Source organism: Pseudorasbora parva, chromosome 2, assembly GCF_024679245.1.
Source record: "Pseudorasbora parva isolate DD20220531a chromosome 2, ASM2467924v1, whole genome shotgun sequence".
In the NCBI taxonomy this organism is placed as follows: domain Eukaryota; kingdom Metazoa; phylum Chordata; class Actinopteri; order Cypriniformes; family Gobionidae; genus Pseudorasbora; species Pseudorasbora parva.
The window spans coordinates 21,419,629-21,439,085 of NC_090173.1; the positions used below are offsets into that span (position 1 = coordinate 21,419,629).

The 19,457-nt window shown below is 41.5% G+C and overlaps 1 protein-coding gene across 2 annotated transcripts in view; it reads right to left on the minus strand.

The window, feature by feature from the left end:
- The window catches only part of pvalb6 (parvalbumin 6), an 89,165-nt gene that overhangs the window by 40,084 nt on the left and 29,624 nt on the right, over positions 1–19,457 (minus strand). Inside the window, exon 1 of one of the 2 annotated variants that reach the window (XM_067460112.1) lies at positions 12,452–12,575. The exons of the other annotated variant lie outside the window; for it this stretch is intronic. The gene's annotated coding sequence lies outside the window, so the exon portion shown is untranslated. Of the gene's footprint in view, positions 1–12,451; positions 12,576–19,457 lie in introns of those variants that run through there. 2 annotated transcript variants of the gene reach the window in all.

Sequence of the window (19,457 nt, forward strand, 5' to 3'; positions counted from 1 at the left end):
TAGCGTATCACAGAGAAAATTGGCAGGACAACTGCATATGCAATGTTTACTAAATAATGTTGGCCACAGTTTTCAGACATATATGGAAAGCTGCCATAAAGGTTTTTTTAAAAGTGCTCACAGTAAAATATACAATTTCAGCTTGGCCCTCATATATGTCATAAAGGTTTACACAATGAACATATTTTAATATCCAGTTGTCCATTAAATATGTTATTTACTTAACATTTATTGTTTCATTATGAAACCTTTTAAACTACATTACCCATATATCTGTCATTGTATCAATGCAATGGGAAACATGGCGCTGTAGTTCATAGAAGTGTGCAGAAATGCTTAGGGTTAGGGTTGGGTTCTCAGTAAAGGAGTCATTTCTCAGAACATAGCGACACTTTATAGTTAGCTTAACGTATTACTGACGTAATAACACCAAAACATACTTTGTAACATGAAACGCCGTTTTATATGAGTTAAAACAGATAGTCCAATCACAGCGCGTTCTGCGATAAAGTCACAGCCAATGACAACCCAGCTGAACAGAGGCGTCACACTTACTTGTCCATTTATGGTAAATTATATCACATCTCATCCGGTTCAACTGAAGGGGTAGATTCCTTAAAGAATTAATATTTAGGCTAAATATTATATTTATTATAATAAATATTAAATATTATTTATTCTAAATATAGACTAAATATTTAATTATTCTAATTAAATAATAAAACTCACATTTTAAAATGAAAGTCTTCTTTGTGTGGTTAAACTGATGCATAATAAATATATTTGAAAGAGAATCCTTTTTCTATGCAATGGTCTACAAGCATAAACTTCTTTAAGCCATCCTTTACAATCTGAACTCTTGGAATTAAAACAAATATAACAAAAGCACAATGAATGCACACAATTTTGTAAGCATATTCCAATATTTAATGTCAAACAGTTTAAATACAAATGTAGTGCCCATATATATATATATATATATATATATATATATATATATATATATATATATATATATATATGCAAAAAAATAACATTTTACATTCTAAACTTTAATACTATATATTTGCGATTATTGTTCACTTTTATTGTAACTAAATTAAATGCCAATTAAAATAGTTGATGATTATTGTAAATGTTACCCATTTTCAGTAAGAAAATACTTCTATAAAGTACATTCATGTTACAGTTACATTAACAAGGTAGTGATATAATGATAGGTAGTGAAATAATGATAGAGGTAGTTATGGTGGACATGTACTTTAGTGACCATTGTAATAAAAGTTTTAATGAATAATTATTGATTTCAAAAGGTATTAACTCTCACTATCTTCATTTGTTCAAACAAACAACAAATGCAGAAATATACATTGGACTATAGCATCATGAAGTCAATGCATGACTAGAACTAGTGGATGGCAATAGATATGTCCTTCACTAAATCTCCTGATGATAAAGGCATAGGCAGACATCAAGAACAGTTTATGAATATTGGTTCTGCATATATCAAAGAGATCATAAGACTCCACGTGAAGACTTTGAGACACTGTGACAGAGCAAAGGGTGCACTTCACTGGACATGTCCTATGCATGCCCAAACAACAACACCCAAAAACACTTATGAAGTGGACACCACCAGGAGGACGCACGAGACAGGGAAAACCAAGGAAGATATGAGACAGATGTTTCACGAAGACCTCAATGCCGGTGTTCCATGAGAAGATGTGAAAACGTGGCCACAGATCGAATATGTTGGAGGACACATGTTGCCCAATGTGCCCAGGACAGGACATGATGATGATGTTGTCAGTTTATACATAACTGTAGGATTTATTTCTGTAAAAAACGATGCATAATTAAATGTTAAATACATTTATGTAATAAGTTCACAGATATGTGTGCATTCCCATTATTAAAAGTATATAATAGCAAGCTATATCATATGAATTTGTTTGAAAATGTAGATAACGCACTTGATTTTGTGATCACATACATTATTTACATGCAAACGGGACGTTAATAATAATAAAAAAAAATAATTGAATATCTGATGTCATGTGACCGAAGTGGCTTTTTGAGGCTTTTGCATCTGAACTCTTCATATACAAATACAGCTCTGGATATACTATACTATTTAAATAACAATATTTGGTTTTTACATTAAAATGCATTTAAAGCATCGTAATTGTTGTGGTTACTGTTTATTTACAACAAATATCACATTAAAACTACCAATACTGTGGTAAACGCATGGCAAGTGTTTTTTTATTTTATTTTTTTATTGTGCTTCTACTACAAATGCCACGTTGGAACTACACTAGTAATTATTATTAAATATTAACAAATGTTTAAAGGTCTATAGCACGTCACGTGACAGTGTTTAATCACCCTATTAGCAAGGTGTGTTTATTTAGAAAGCAAAGAAATGCAAAGCCTCAGTGGAGATGATGACAGATACAATGCAGTGACTGAACATGATCGATAACGACAAGCAGAAAATACGTATGACTACTCACCGACATGTGGCATACGTGATCTGATGCCAAACATCGCGATGTGTTCTGAATGAGACTTCTTCAGCGCGATTTCATACCGATAGAATTGCCGTCTAACGTTGACGCCAAAGGTTTCCCACTGAAAGCAATTGGGTTCCCAGTTCGTCCATCGCGTGACGCCGAGGGGTCTACCTGTGGCGTCTTCAGTGTGACGCCGGGGCGCGCGCGGCGCGCGGCGCGGATAGAGACGGTGATTGCTTTTGGGTCTTTTCTTCACACAATTCAATCGTTTGGCCTCGGAATAGTTGGACTTTTTCAATAAAGTGTGCCTGTTGTCTGTTACAGTCTGTGTTTTATATCATATAATACGCAAATTGGTAGGTTTAGGGCGGGGTGGGGTTTGACTGCTGTTTCAAACGTGTATCATAGCGTAAATAAATGTAAATACAATTGTGCTGGCTGATTAAATTGAGAATCACACTCCAACATGTCATAATGTAAAAATTATAACCCAATATATTCCATCATAACGATAACATTCACATGCCCAACACGTCTGTTTATGACGTCCTAGGTTTCTCATTGAAATCAGTGAATTACCCAGTACGTCGAAAAATGCCGATTTAGGGGTACCCTGTGCGTCAACAGCTGACGTCAGGGTCCCTTGACCGTTCGGCAACATTTGACGAGTAGGGGTGAGACTGTGTTGGTAAGAACTGGTCTTAATCTAATCTAGATCTGGTCTCAGAGTCTGTGCGGGCAGACTCCCTTCTGTGATGTTTAAACAAAATTCACTTTTAAACCTCAGTTGTGCGGCGGGCCGTAAACTCGTGCTGTCGTGGAGGAACCGCATTGCGGTTGGGAGTCCAATTCTGCTCAAGGTGAGAGATCTCACGAGCCGGGAATGTCAGATCGTCATTACCGTCAATTACATGGGCTATGAGGCACACAACCAAAAGAGAGCTTTGTGTGAGCGAGTGTGTGTGTCTGTAGTCCCGCGGTTAAGACAGGTTAACAACCTTCAGTGCATTTCTCTGTTGTTAATTATGTATAATTATCCAAAGCGCACTAGACTCGGGGGAAGGAGGCAGTTGATTTTTACACTCTTCAGTGCTTGTCCTCTGTCTCACTCTGTCTCTATCATTGGTTTTATTGGATCAATAAAGAAAGTCAAAAAGTTTCTCTTTCTATTCCTCTTCCTTAAATGTTTATAATAATGTCTGGCCTCAAAAAAAGAACTAGCCTATGTCACAGTTTTTGCCTTTTCACAGTTGAAACTGTTAACCCAGGCCATTCTCCAAGTTGATGTGCTCTGTTGCTGAAATATTATACCTCCCTCAGTTATGGAGATTTGCTAAACATTTTTCAAAATTACAAGTGTGAAATGTTGCTTAAACCAGGGTTAAAACTTTAATCAGAGTTTAAAGTAATAGTATATTATTGTAAAGTGAAAAGTTTATTTTTTAATCCAACAAAACAGCCGTAAGGCACAATTGTCTTTCTTACTAAAACAAGAAGTTTGGGAGGGAAAATGCAGAATGAGTCATCACAATTTTTGGTCCGTTTTCCTAGAAGTGAAAGACTGACTTGTAAATGCATACATGCTAAAAGTGAACTGTCAACGTTTTTGAACACACACTGTCAAGAGTACAAAATGGTACCTTTTAAGGTACAAGTGGCCGTCACTGAGGCTGTACCATCAGAGGTAGGCAAGTTCAGTCCTAGAGAGAGATGTCCTCCAAAGTTTAGCTCTAACACAACTAAGCCTCCACAGTATAAAAGTTAGTCACCACTGAAGCGATTCATGTGCTGATTCTTAATATTTGTGTGCGTCTTTTATTGTATAGAAAACACGCACACAGAAGAAAATGCCTCATTTATTCATTCAATAAAACCTCAACACCTGTTAATTCTCAATAAGAGTTTCTAGATGTCTTTTAGGATTGGAACCAAACTCTGCAGGACAGTGACTCCCTAGGACCGAACTGAGGATTCAGATTCAGATTATTTTATTTAATGCCATGTGAGCATTCAAAGCTATTTTCATGGCAAAAATTAAACTACAACAATACAAATATCATATAAATACAATAAAAAACAAAACAGCAAGTCATATTATACAAGATGTTTCAAATTAACATATGATAAAAAATCCAAAACCTTTTCAGGCATAATCTCATTAAATACGTCCTTAAGTGAAGTAACTTCATAAAAGAGCATTCTGCTTGTAATAATTCCAGGACAATCCAATAAAATATGTTTAACAGATAAAGGAATTTTACAAAACATGCATAAAATTGGGTCTTCACCCTTAAGCAAAAACGCATGGGTCAAACTTGTGTGACCCATACGACATCTGGTATAAACCACTTGATCAAGTCTAGTTTTAAAATTTGCAGAACTGAGGAAAACAATGGTATAATTGTACCCTAAGGACCAATTGTGTACCTTTAATGGTACAGTTATACATTTTGTTCCCCAAGGAATAAAATTGAACCTCCACTGTACTTTTTTTTTCTGAGAGTGCACTAGTAATACTTGAGCTAATAGGTATGGACAAAAAGACTTCCATATGATTTCATGGGACCTTTAACATGCATAAATGTCTTTATTTGACAAAAACATTTCAGGAAAAGAATTCTATGACTTCAAATGATGAAGTGCAAAATGAAAAGTGAAAGGGATAGTTCAACCAGCGATGAAAATGTATTCACTCTCATGTTGTTTCAAACTGTTCAAAAATACTTTTTTCCATGCCCAACAAAATGGTGATAGCCAGACAACTTTTTTTCTTCTGTGAAATGTAGAATTTATTTATTGATTTTAAAGATATTTGATGACATTTTGGGGTGGAACTATGCTTTTTTGTGTGATTCCAATTACTTGTTAGGGCCCCTGTAGATATTAGAATTAGCCCCTGCGACTCCTGTATTGAGTGTTGCACATACATTGCATTAACATTAGAGCCATGTTCATTGATTCGTGCCAACAGTGTTTCGAACTGCTTTATCCACTCAGGAATAGAAAGCACAGCTTGATTCAGGTGTGACCATGCGCACAAGGCATTTTGTCCTTGTCAGACAGATTGTGGACTCCAAGAGGTCTAGAAAGCCTTCTGCTAAAACAGGACAAGCAAACCCAAAAACTCATTTGGTTGCTGGTAAACAAAGAAAAGTGAATCACAAAAAAAGTGACTTTTAGCATGTTTGTAAGAAAATAAATGGACCATCTGGTGTAATGCTTTCTGCTCTGGATGCACATGTGAGACTTTCATATTTTTGCTAAGTCTAACACTGAAGATATTTTACATCAGAAATACATTTTTACTAGTTGGATGTGCTATATACAGTAAACTGTATGTAATACTGTGCGTTTCAGGCCTGAAAACATCTCAGCCCAAAAGAAATGGCTAAATCTAAAATTGCTGCGTCACCGACATGAGAAATTGAAATATATTAGACAAAAAAAATCAGCTGAGATGTCTGTGCACGCTAAACACTGAAGAGCATATTAAATATTTTTTTCAAAAATATTTAATCTGACTCAAGGACGTTAATGAGTTTTAACAGAGAGCCCTTTGGCACGTTTTAATAAATATATTTCAAGATTTTTAAACTAAAATATATGACATGGCCATTTTCGTTTTAAAATATTTAGCAGTATTCTTTACAATATTACAATTTCATTTTAAATAATACAAATAGTAATAAAATAGTTCTATACAGCACCCTGTAATCACCAGCTGTGAAGTCAACTGCCATTATAAATGTTTAAATATGTTGTGCATTTTTAGAATAAATAACTGGAATATTAGTTATAGTAAAAGAAATGTAAATGCACAATAACTTCAAACATTTAGGATGGCAAGACAAACCATTGCTGAGTTGAATCTGGGATTCATTTTTCCAAATTGCTGCTACTGCAGAGCACATGAAAAAAAGACGGATATTCTCTCATCAATTATGGATTGAGGGAGGAGAAGAGGTGCCATGGAACAAGGCATGTGGGTTTCTCGGGACGGCAAAATAAGGAAACAATAAAATGCCTGTAATTCATGCACACAGTGAAAACCACTGAGCAGGATGTCCATGAAGCGTGAGCACATCCAAGAAAACCTAATGATTTGAGTAAGGGTGTGGGGGGAGGCAGGAAATAGATCAAAATAATAATACAAACATTTACTAAAGAGAACAAAAAACAGTCCTGAGGGCTGAGGAGGAAAAGATAAATGTGCCGTCCACAGTCCAACTCAGACACTTTTCTCCATGTTCTTAGGTTTTATCCAAACTCAATTCAAAGGTAAAACTCCACACCTGTCCCTAACACTCGCTCTGGAAGAGACCCAACCAACTCCACCCGGTGGACAAATACAAAACGCCTTGGGCCGTAACAGTGACCAATTACATGAAACTTCTTTCGAGAAGGACAAAGCATTTCCCTGAAATTATGTGTGTGTGTGTGTGTGTGTGTGTGTGTGTGTGTGTGTGTGTGTGTGTGTGTGTGTGTGTGTGTGTGTGTGTGTGTGTGTGTGTGTTTAGAGATAAGGGCTCAAGAGGAGAACATAGAGTTCCTTTCTTCCAGCAAAGGAAACTGAGAGGAGAAAGAGAAATAGGTTGTGGTGCATTTCTGGTGTTAAAGACAAGGAAGATAAGAAAGACGAAATAGCTTTAGGCTATAAAGTGCGTTTGCACCAAGGAGGTTTATGACACCTGGAAAAACATATCCGTTAAGATTTCCATTCATATGGCAGTTGCTTCGCTAGTGCAGAAACCCAAGGAAAGAAGTTTGCATGGGACCACAGAACATTTCTGAACCAATCATCAGCCATAATGCCATGTGACTCATCAGTCTGGAGCCAAAGGAAGATAACAGTCCTGCTTACATTTCCTGTACAACTATGTAACTTAATTACCAGTATGATTAATTGTTTGAGAGATTACCTAGTTATGACTGTTTCCTCAAATCCCTCATTTAAACCACTTTGGTTGAACAATTCAGGACTGACTTTAAATACATCACATGCAGGTGAAGGAATAAGTTCTGCAAATTAATTGATTGAAGATTGCAATTAATCACTCACTTACACAAAATGACAGAAAGTATACATTTTTTATGCTGTTAAATGGAATGGAAATTGCGACCATCGGATGCTTTTGGCAAATGTTGATAGCAACAACACAGGAATCCAGACCCATGCCTTTATTTATGACTATCCTGAATTGTTAATTTATTTATTTATTTTTTAACAAATTTAAAAGCCTTCAAAATATATTTGTATTTTGTGTGTTTTTTACAGCCGCTTTTTCTATTCACATAGATGGTGCAGTTATGACATCTACCAGCAGGGGCTAACTGAACTGGGCTAACCAGCCAAACCTTGCCCCTCTGAGAATCAGGTAATAATATAATACTTTAAGGGCAGATTTACACAAAAAAACAAATTACGGTGAGACATTCAAATTATAGAACACTGATGCAGCCGAATCATTTTTATAACGATTAACGCAATTTACCAAGAGCAGGTCAAATATACTTTTTTTGGTAGGGCGTTAAATAATGGCACAAATACCAGTAAATTGACTACTACACTGTAAAAAAAAATATTGTTGGTTTAACTTAAAAAAGTAAGCAACCTGGTTTCCTTAAAATTTTGAGTTTATTGAAATTTGAATTGATACAATGAAGGAAATTGGTTTAATAAACAGAAACTCAAAATATTGTATCTGAACCACATACAAAATTTAATAAATCATTAAAATAGCACAATTTGGCATGTTTCACTGCGTCATCACAAATAAAACACACACAATTAACCAATATGCTTACAAAATCTTTAATAATATTTGAAGAAAGTTTGTCGATTCTCAAAAATGTCCATTGTATTAACTCAAATTTTTAATTTCAATGAACTCAACCAGGCAACTTATTTTTAAAATAATTTTTCACAGTGTAGCGCAAACTACAAAATCACCTTGCCTCATTCCAGAGCTAAATACTCTCCTCCTACAAATATTGTGTCTGCAAGGGAAACTCCTACAAATACATATGCAATAAGGTCAGCCACAAAGATAACTGTCCACACCCTTTCAGACTGAATGCCTTTGGTCAATACCTGTAGTTTTTTTTAACTCCAAAAGAGGGTTTGCACTGACACAAGCTGTTAGTAAATCTAAGTCCAGCCAAAGAAATCAAAGACAAAGAGGAAATGAAAGAGTGTGGGTGGGTGTGTGTGTGCAGATAATTATGTCCAATGCGCCAACAGGAGGGATAGCTTTACCAGTCTCCTCCTTCACATGCTCAGTCTTGCATGAGTCTCATTGCATGCTGCAGAATTTCCCACAATGCATCACTGCCTCAGAGCAATGGTCCTGCAACTAGCTCACGCCCATCCCATCCCGTCTACCGTACAGACACACTCTCCATTTATGCTTTCATCTATCCGTTTATGAAGAACTTCTTTTCAAAACACAAAACCAAAATTTCCCTCCATCATAGTCCAATCACAAAAGGACGATTATGACAATTTTAGCTTAAAATGCTATCTTTTCTCCCGCCTGCAGAAACTGTGGGACATAGACTATTCATTTTAGTATGAAAGACCGAAATATTAATGCACCTCATAACCTGGGGAGCTTTAAAGTATCAGACTTCCACTCACACAGGCACTCTTCTGTGACACTGACCTTTGAGTTGCTGGATTCAGAAGTTCAAAACTAGAACTAGACCTGGTGCATTGAGGATCGCTCTTCAAAAACGCGTTTGTAATACCCGACCATCGTCTTATGTGTGTGTGCATTTGCGTTTGAGTTGAAAGATCAATAATTTGACCTTTAGTGATATTATAGATGGCATTAGGGGTCAAAAACACTACGAGTTGAGGAGCATCGCCTCGCAGCACACATACGGAGTTAAAAAAAATATTTAGAAACTTAAGATGTCTTTAAATATTTCTGATTTAGGTGTGCGCCGATATTATTATTTGATAAGCTATTAATTATTTCCATGTTATAGTCGATAGCTGATAAATGGCCAACATTACAAGTCTTTGCAACTTTGCAAAAAACAATAAAAAATACACTCAAAGCTTATGTAAATTCAATAATTTTTAAATGCAACAAGTGAACTTGTCTGTATATTCCATATTGAAAATGAAATTTCCAACATATACTGTCAACCTCATCTTTCCTGTGCTATTACTGCAATTATTATTAAGTGGGAAGTTGCAATGTGAATTACTAGATACAAACATGAAAAGTAAGAGAGAGAGAGCAGTTTTCAGTATCAAAACAGACATGAGAGGCATATTCGTCTTAAAGGACCTTTTATCCTTCTGATAAAATCTTTATTCAAGGCCTCAAATACGCCTACTAAAACACAAACACTGCTCAGTCACTTGAACTCACTCTGGCAATCACAGTCACACTATTCCATTAGCTGGAGAGAGGGCAGAGGCAGCTGAAGTAATGAATATAGGCAAGTGAAGAAAAGAGCAAGGGCAGAGGAAAAAGCACAAGAAAAGATGGACAGATTAATGAAGAAAGGCAGAGAGGTCTGAAAGAATGGATGAGAGGAAAAGGACTAAAAGTTCTCTAGCCTGTTTGGTGTGAAGGCAAGCAGCAGGGCGGAATAAACTGATCTGAGTTCAGACACCAGGGACAGGTTGTGGCTCGCTGCCAGAGTGCATGCTGGGAAATGTTGGTGTTTTACTGTCACTGGCCTCAGTTCTCTGAGATGTGCTCCTTCTCTGTCACATCTAGCAATGTAAGGCAATTAATGAAATTCGCTATATAGAATCCCAAAAGACAAGCAAAATCGCATGAGTTATAAAAGAGAAACCTATAAAGATTTTCAACCAGTGTTTGGAAAAGTTAGTTTAAAAAGTACTTACATTTTTGCGTTACTCCCTTAAAATGTAATTGCATTACTTACATAAAGTAAGTTACCTGGTTACCTTAAAATTTTAAGTTCATTGATTTTAAAAATTTGAGTTAATACAATGAACATTTTTGAGAATCGACAACCTTTATTCAAATATTATTAAAAGATTTTGTAAGCATATTGAGTAATTGTGTGTGTTTCATTTGTGATGACGCAGTGAAACATGCCAAATTGTGATATTTCCATGATTTTTTTTATGTGGTTCAGATACAATAATATTTTGAGTATCTATTTATTAAACCAATTTCCTTCATTGTATCAACTCAACTTTTTTTATTCCAATAAACTCAAAATTTTAAGGCAACCAGGTTACTTACTTTTTTAAGTTAAACCAACAATATTTTTTTACAGTGTACTTTTTAAGAAAAAATAAAATGAGATTAAATAAAACAACAACAAAACAAAAAATTGTTTTATTTAACATATTTAATTATTGGAGGTTTGCATAGGATTCTGATTTGGCATTCGACTGAAGGAATACAAAATCTCTTTTAAAGCAAATGAGATTAGCTAATGCATGCTCGCATTCAGTCTAGAACCACAATAACCATCATGTTTTACACACAAAGCCTCTGTATTTTTCTCAACATTGGGACAAGAGAGCTGTCAGTCAATAAATGGAAAAAAGTAACTTATGTTACTTATTTGAAAAAGTAACCGATATTTTGTTGTAAATTTTAAAAGTAATGTGTCTTGTTACTTGAAAAAGTAATCTGATTACGTAACTCAAGTTACTTGTAATGCATTAGCCCCAACACTGATTACAACTTGTTACTAATCAGAAATAAAATGCTACATTAATTTTTCATTTTTATTATAATGTATTAATTATACATATAATACTTTTACGGTAGTAACAAAACTGTAGGAAAAATGCAGAAACAGTGACATAGGCTACTGTCAATCACGTTCCTAAAAAAAGAAAGCAATAAACAATGAAATTAAGTAATTTAATTACAAACTTCAAGGAAGTCAAGAGGAACATGCAGACATAAATCTGCAGATTATGGGTTTGTACCAGTTGCTGTGGCCATCTAAATTTAGGCTAATAACTTTTGTGCAGCCATAATATCAGTACAAAGATTCAGCATGATTAAATGGTGGAGAAAATGATCTTCAGTTTACAGCATGACTTCTGGCAGATGTTTAATGATGATTTGATTAAAGTGACTATTGGAAAACAGGTTTTGGTTGTTGGCGGACAGTTCGTGACAAATGTCAGTTCCTTGCAAAACAGATTCTGGGTTTGTTGCCAAAGTCATTACGGGATCCTTCAGAGTTTGGGCTCCAAGGAGAATGGTGCTTTTTGAAAACATCCAATTCATTTACATTTTTACATGACGGTTTGTGTCCACTTGTATGTATTGACTTTGGCACTTTGGTATTTTATTGAGAACAGGAGCCACAGCTGAGGTTTGTTTATCTGTGCTGGCAAAGATACTCACCCCTTTAAATCACAGCAATATCAGTAAATAATTGTCAATAAAGATTTTACCAAAGTTTTCTGCTCATTAAGGTTCTTGCACTCTAAATGCTGGGTTAAGACTGTTGGGTAATTTTTGTTGGTTTATTTGATCACATTGTAAACACTATTGGGTAGTTTCAAATTTCCAGTCGTTGGGTTAAACCTGCTGGGTCGCAATGCTTGGTTGATTCTACCCAGCGCTGGTTGCTTCCCGTTGTTTCACGTGCTTCCCGCCTTGATTCGTTTAAATTCGCTCCCAAACTGTCATTTTGAAAGGACAATGCAAAAGGCAAAGCCACTAGTTGCAGATGTTTTAAGATAAGTTCATATATTTTCATTAATAATCATTTTAATTAGCATAGTTATAGTTTTTTCTTCTTCATGGCAACAATTCTTAAGCTTACATGACGTTAAGACGACAAAAGTTTTACCTCAGAATCCGATGCAATGTAAGTTACTGACTCGTGTTTAGGTCGGCATGTGAGACGATAGATTAATACAGTTTGTGATTACACAGAACAGAACCATGATTATCTGTATAGCATCAACTCACAGGTGGACTATATTCGGTCCCGCAGCTGCGTTCAGTCGCGTCACGCAGGGTTTCAGACTGTAGCCGAATATATTAAATAGGCCTACTATTTAAATATTACTCTTCCATGTTTTGCGTCTTATCTGAATGACAGGGGCGCGTGTCATATCATGAACACAGAGACTCAAAAGTCACGGCAACCCGTCAAAATAAAAGTTCGATTTAAACGTGAATAAATTGACAGAATATATTAGGTTTGTAGTTGTCATTGTTGCCAATTTTGACACATTTGTGTATTGTACCATTTGTCAAGCAATAAAAATGATTGTTTTAACAGTCTAAACCAAGCGGCAACCTCCCGCGATCTCTCTTGAAGCCAATACGGAAGTAATGTAAACTGCAATTCCTCAACTGGCCACTAGAGGCAGGCTCCAGAAGGGAGCAGAATCTCATTGAGCCCCATGTTAAAATTCTCAACTTTAAAGCAGAAAAAAACATGTTTACAGCCTGGTACAAATTGTGGTTTTGGCTTATAAGGCTAATTTTGATCTTCATGACAACTCTGAGGGGGGTGAATTTTTTTATAACTCATTCGTTTCCGTTATATAAAGCCTTAAGGTTCTGCATAATTAAGGGCGTGGTTACAAGTGGATAGCCATTTATCCGCCGTCTATAGTTATTGCGTCACCTCAGCTCCGCGCACATCCCGCCTTTTTGCCCATTTTCTGTTATCCGGGAGTGACACGCGTTGACTCGCTCACAAGATGGCAACGGCCAGCTCGCCCATACTTTAAGCTTCAGAACGGCTTATCAGAATCCTATGGGTGACGTCACGGACGCTACGTCCATATTTTTTTACAGTCTATGGTCTAAACGCATTCTTCATTTTTTCTTTCATGATTGTCTAGTTTTACAGTAGGCTAATGCACAGGATTTTTTTAAGAACAATCCAGCAAGAAGAACATAGAATAGCAAATCCATTAATTAAAATTGACTACATTTTGGGTTCCCTATATCGAGGGAACTTCGCACTGCGTCGGAACGACGATTTGGGGATACTCCCTTAGCATGAACGCGTCTGAAGTATGAATGAAACTAGTCCAATCCTTATTGGTCCTACGTCATGACGTAGATGTGACGGCATACCCGGAAGCTATAAAGGGGAGCCCGGCGCATAGTAGCGTCAGTTATCGCTCTTCAGCATAACGCTCTGTGTGTGTTTGAACATTGTCTGTCTATTTATTGTTGTCTGTCCCATATAAATATATATATATATTCAGTAAAAAAAAGAGACCTAAGAACGAAGATAATATGTCTAGTTCTGAGTTTAAGAGGTGCGTGCATCCGTGTCCCCGCTACATCTCGGGAACGGACACGCACTCTCTTTGTGTACAGTGCCTGGGCGTTCAGCATGCTCAGGCGGCTCTCGAGGGAGCCGCCTGCAGCCACTGCGAGCTGCTGACGCTCAGGGTGCTGAGGTCTCGGTTGGCGGTCTTTGACGAGGCCGGCCAACCACGCGAGCCCCGTGGTTCTGGGCCTGCGTCCGCTGAGGCGGCGCGGCGTCGCAGATCATGGGGCTCGCAGCTGGACGTATCAGCGGAGATTGAGACTGCCGAGGCACTTTCTCAATCTTCCTCTGATAGTTCAGAGATTCTCCCACCTCGTGTGGAAGCCCGCGAAGCGGCTTCTTCCCCCGGGGTGGAGAATCAGATGTTGATTCTCTCCGGATCCGAGGATCCGGAAGATATCAACATCGAGGCGGGTGGGGCCGCATATATGTCACCACCGCACCCACCCGCCCAAGAGGAGCTTATCGAGGTACTGACTCGTGCCGTGGCCAAGTTAAATATCGATTGGCCACAAGAGAGGCAGGAAGTCCAGCCATCCAGCAGGCTGGACGACCGGTTTCTCTCGCGCCGGGCTCAGTCGCCTCGCCGGGGCTTGCCGTTCTTTCCGGACCTGCACAATGAGTTGTGTAGGTCCTGGAATAGACCATACTCCGCGCGCATATCCAACCCCCCAGTATTAGATTATGCTAATGTTATGGGTGCGCGCGAGGCAGGCTACGGGACGATGCCGCGGGTGGAAGATGCTCTCGCGAGCTATCTGTCACCCGAATCGGCATCGTCCCTAAAAGCCCCGGTACTGCCCACCAAGCCATGCAGGGACACATCAGCGTTGGTGGGCAGGGCATATATGGCGGCGGGTCGGGCTGGTAGCGCTCTGCACACCCTATCGATATTGCAGGCGTACCAGGCCGACCTATTAAAAGAGCTTGACGAGGGAGAAGGTCCCTCCCCGGAGGATGTATTAGAGCTTAGGAAGGCTGCTGATCTGTCTCTCCGCGTCACCAAGGAGACGGCCCGTGCCATCGGCCGCTCCATGGCCTCTATGGTGACAGTGGAGAGACATCTGTGGCTAAATCTGTCGGGGATGAAGGAGGAAGATAAGACTTTTCTCCTAGACTCCCCGATCTCGCCTTCTGGCCTGTTCGGCGACGCCGTTAATTCGGTCGTCGACAGGTTTCAGGAGGCGAGGAAACAGTCAGCAGCCTTCCGACAGTTTCTCCCTCGTCGGCCAAAACCAGCAAAGGCTGCCACTAGTGGGCAGCCGCAGCCGTCAGCCAGCTCCTCGCACCGTCAGGTGCAAAAAGAGAGCGTCGCTTCTAGAGCCCCTCCTCCGGGAGCTTGGCAACAGAGGCGGCGCTCTCACCAGCAGGCTTCCGTGTAGAAGGGCGATCTAAGGAACGTCCTTCTCGCTAAGAAGGCTGCTGGGAAGAAGTCCTAGCTGTGGTAGGGCTTCAGAGAGCGGTCCCCCTCGCGCGGGAACAACCGAGGTTGTCTCTCGCGCGACGCTCTCGAAGGGAAAACGATGTGGTAATCCCGCCGTCACAGACGCTTCGGGCCACATCGTTTTTCCTAGGGCACGTTTCGATCCAGTCGCCTCGAGTAAGACCTGCGACTGGGCGGGACGAGTGTCCAAATATCGAAAATCGTATTTCGTCCCCTGCCGGGCATCCGCTTCAGGGGACGGGAAACGAGACTCAAATAACACCCGAGACCAGCCTCGAGAGGCTGATTCCCTTAGTAGATTATCTCGGCGCATGGAAATGCCTTCCGAATATATCCACATGGGTCCTGCGTACTGTAGAAATAGGGTACAGACTGCAGTTCGATCACCCCCCGCCAAAGTTCAATGGGGTGACATGGACTGCAGTGGTGCCAGAGCGGGTTCGGGAAATGGAACAAGAAGTAAAATCCTTGCTGGCAAAGGGGGCCATAGAGTGGGTCCCGCCGTCAGAGAGGGAGGCCGGGTTCTACAGCCGGTACTTTATAGTTCCAAAAAAGGATGGAGGGCTTCGGCCGATTTTAGATCTGAGGTATCTGAACCGGTCTCTGAGGAGATTCAGGTTCAAGATGTTAACCATTCCCACGATCGTGAGTCAGATCCAGCCCAAGGACTGGTTCGTCACGATAGATTTAAAAGACGCCTATTTTCATGTCTCCATCCTTCCATGCCACAGGAAGTTTCTGAGGTTCGCTTTCGGGGGCGAAGCGTACCAATATCGAGTGCTTCCCTTCGGTCTAGCTCTTTCCCCTCGCACGTTTACCAAATGTATGGATGCAGCTCTGGCTCCATTGAGACTTCAGGGCATCCGAATACTAAATTACATCGACGACTGGCTTATTCTGGCCCAGTCGTCCGAAATGGCAGTTCAACATCGAGATGTAGTTCTAGCACATATCCAACGCTTGGGGTTGAGGCTCAACACAAAAAAGAGCGTGTTGACGCCAGCCCAGAAAACGACCTTTCTGGGGGTAGTATGGGATTCGGTTTCGATGCGGGCGCAACTCTCCCCCGCACGAATCAAGACCATTCTGGCGGTAGTCTCAAGAATAAAGCTAGGCCAGAGTATCACTGTGAAACACTTTCAGATAGTGTTAGGGCATCTAGCGGCAGCGTCCAACATTATTCCGTTCGGCCTGCTACATATGAGAGCTCTACAGTGGTGGCTGAAAACCAAGGGGTTTTCCCCCAGAGGGAACCCATTCCGTATGATCAGAGTCACGCGCAAATGCCTTCGGGCTCTAGGTATATGGAAGAAAGCTTGGTTTCTGTCCCAAGGGCCAGTCCTGGGAGCATCATGTTGCCGGAAAACCGTTTCAACAGATGCTTCCCTAACTGGTTGGGGCGCGGTCATGGAAGGCCGCTTTGCGAGGGGTCTATGGGAGGACCATCATTCGACCTGGCACATAAACTGCCTGGAAATGATGGCGGTTTACAGGGCTCTCAGGAGTTTCCTCCCAGAGCTTCGCGGGTACCACGTTCTAGTCCGTACAGACAATACGGCTGTCGTGGCATATCTGAACCACCAGGGGGGGTTGAGGTCGCGCCCGCTATGCAAACTGGCGCATCTCATTCTTCGCTGGTCACAAGACAGACTGTTATCCCTCAGGGCAATGTATATCCCGGGGATACAGAATCAGGGGGCAGATATACTATCGAGGCAAGGGCTGAGGCCCGGGGAATGGCGGCTCCACCCAGAGGTGGTGGAGGCGATTGTCAGGAGGTTCGGCCCAGTGGAAGTGGATCTGTTTGCGTCTCGAGAGACGTCCCACTTTCCACTGTGGTTCTCCCTCACGCACCCAGCCCCGCTGGGGTTGGACGCCATGGTACAGACGTGGCCGAGGCGGCGTCTGTATGCATTTCCCCCCGTCGCTCTGCTCCCAGGGGTCCTGGAGAGGGTTCGGCAACAGGGAGTCAGTCTCCTTCTGGTAGCTCCTTGTTGGCCGACTCGGGTATGGTTCTCGGACATAATAGCGCTGCTGGCGGATCACCCGTGGCAGGTCCCTCTGAGGAGGGACCTCCTATCACAGGCGGGGGGCACAATATTTCACCCCCGCCCCGAAATCTGGAACCTCTGGGTCTGGCCCCTGAGGGGGCCAGGTTCCGAGAGGAGGGCCTGCCGGCAGACGTTATAGAGACCTTACTTAGCTCTAGGGCCCCGTCTACTAGGAGATTGTACAGCCTCAAGTGGAATGTTTTCGTCACTTGGTGTAGAGAACGTGAGGTGGACCCAGTTAACTGCCCAGTGGCTTCAGTACTGGAGTTCCTCCAAGATCGTTTCTCTGCAGGGCTTACCCCGTCCACACTTAAGGTGTATGTGGCAGCTATTGGAGCTTTCCACGCTCCGTTAGGTGATGGGCCTTTGGGTAGGCATCAGTTGGTTGTACGCTTCCTTCGTGGGGCGCGTAGGTTAAGACCTGTAGTGCGTACCAGAGTTCCAACCTGGGATCTGGCAGTGGTTCTCGAAGGCCTGGCTGAGGCCCCCTTCGAACCACTGGAGACAGCAGAACCTAAGAATCTAACGCTTAAAGTGGCGTTCCTCCTAGCTATTACCTCTCTCAGGAGAGTGGGAGATCTTCAAGCTTTGGCCATCACGCCAACCTGCTTGGAGTTTGCCCCGGGAGGAGTAAAGGCCGTACTCCACCCTAGGCCAGGGTATGTGCCGAAGGTTCCATCCAGTACGGTCAGATCTTTGGTTCTTCAGGCTTTTCATCCTCCGCCCCATGTGACGGCGGAAGAAGGGAGATTATTCCTTTTGTGTCCAGTTCGGGCCCTAAGGATCTATCTGGAAAGGTCAGCTCAGTGGAGGAAATCAGATCAACTTTTAGTGTGTTTTGGCTCACCCAAGAAAGGGCTGCCTGCATCAACCCCTACTATCAGTAATTGGATTGTGCAGGCAATAGCCTTGGCATATCAGGTGCGCAATCTGCCTTCACCTATTGCCTTGAGAGCCCACTCGACTAGAGGCATGGCCTCTTCGGTGGCCCTTCTGTCCGGAGTCCCTATGCAGGACATCTGTGAAGCGGCTGGCTGGGCTACTCAGCACACATTTATAAGGTTTTACAGCCTACACCTCCCTGCGACCCCCGGCGGCAGGGTACTCCAGTCCTGATTGTGCCTGGTCTCCAGCTCACAATAGGGCAGGCGTATCCTTGGTGTGGCCTAGTGGGTACTCGTTCCCCAAATCGTCGTTCCGACGCAGTGCGAAGTTCCCTCGATATAGGGAACGGCTCGGGTTATGTATATAACCCTTGTTCCCTGAGAGGGAACGAGCACTGCGTCTCGTCGCCACACCGCGTATCGCCTGAGAGCATTATGCTTCATCGCGATAATTGACGCTACTATGCGCCGGGCTCCCCTTTATAGCTTCCGGGTATGCCGTCACATCTACGTCATGACGTAGGACCAATAAGGATTGGACTAGTTTCATTCATACTTCAGACGCGTTCATGCTAAGGGAGTATCCCCAAATCGTCGTTCCGACGCAGTGCTCGTTCCATCTCAGGGAACAAGGGTTATATACATAACCCGAGCCGTTTTCTCAACAGCCCAGCCTGCTGGGTTAAAATGCCACTGGGTTAAAGCCGCATTTGGCTACTTTTGCTCTCGGGGTCTTTAACTTCATAAAAGTGGCGCCGCGGGTTGGTGCAGCACTAACAGTTCCCCTGAACACTGCAAGAGGAGTTCAGAGTTCTTCTGGCGTCGCGTGTGAAATGTCTTCATCCCAGGTAACGTTACAGTCAGTGGCATATGTTTCAGCAAGTCATATGAATATCATTTCATGGGTTTTATTTTTTTCAAACGCCAAATAATCACGATGCTCACGTTTACAAGCCAGCGTCATTATAGTAGTCTATTGGTTACCGTTTTACAGAATCTATATGATACTTCAGTTCAATGTTTGAGTGGTAGCTCACCGTAACAAGCAGGACAGCATCGGTTCGGGCACGCCTCCTTCAGCTCACGCCGACGAGCAAACGCTGGTCACATGTTGATCCTCGTCCTGCCTTTAATCCCATCACTTTTTCGTTTCCTCTTATTTCTTTTCTCCAACAAAACCTTTTCTTTCTTATTTGTCTCTGCTGCTTCGGACATGACTATATTATCTGACGAACAAAGTTGGGCTTGCACGTCCGAATTTAAGGAAGTGTGGTTGTTGGTGGAAGGGACGTATATGCCG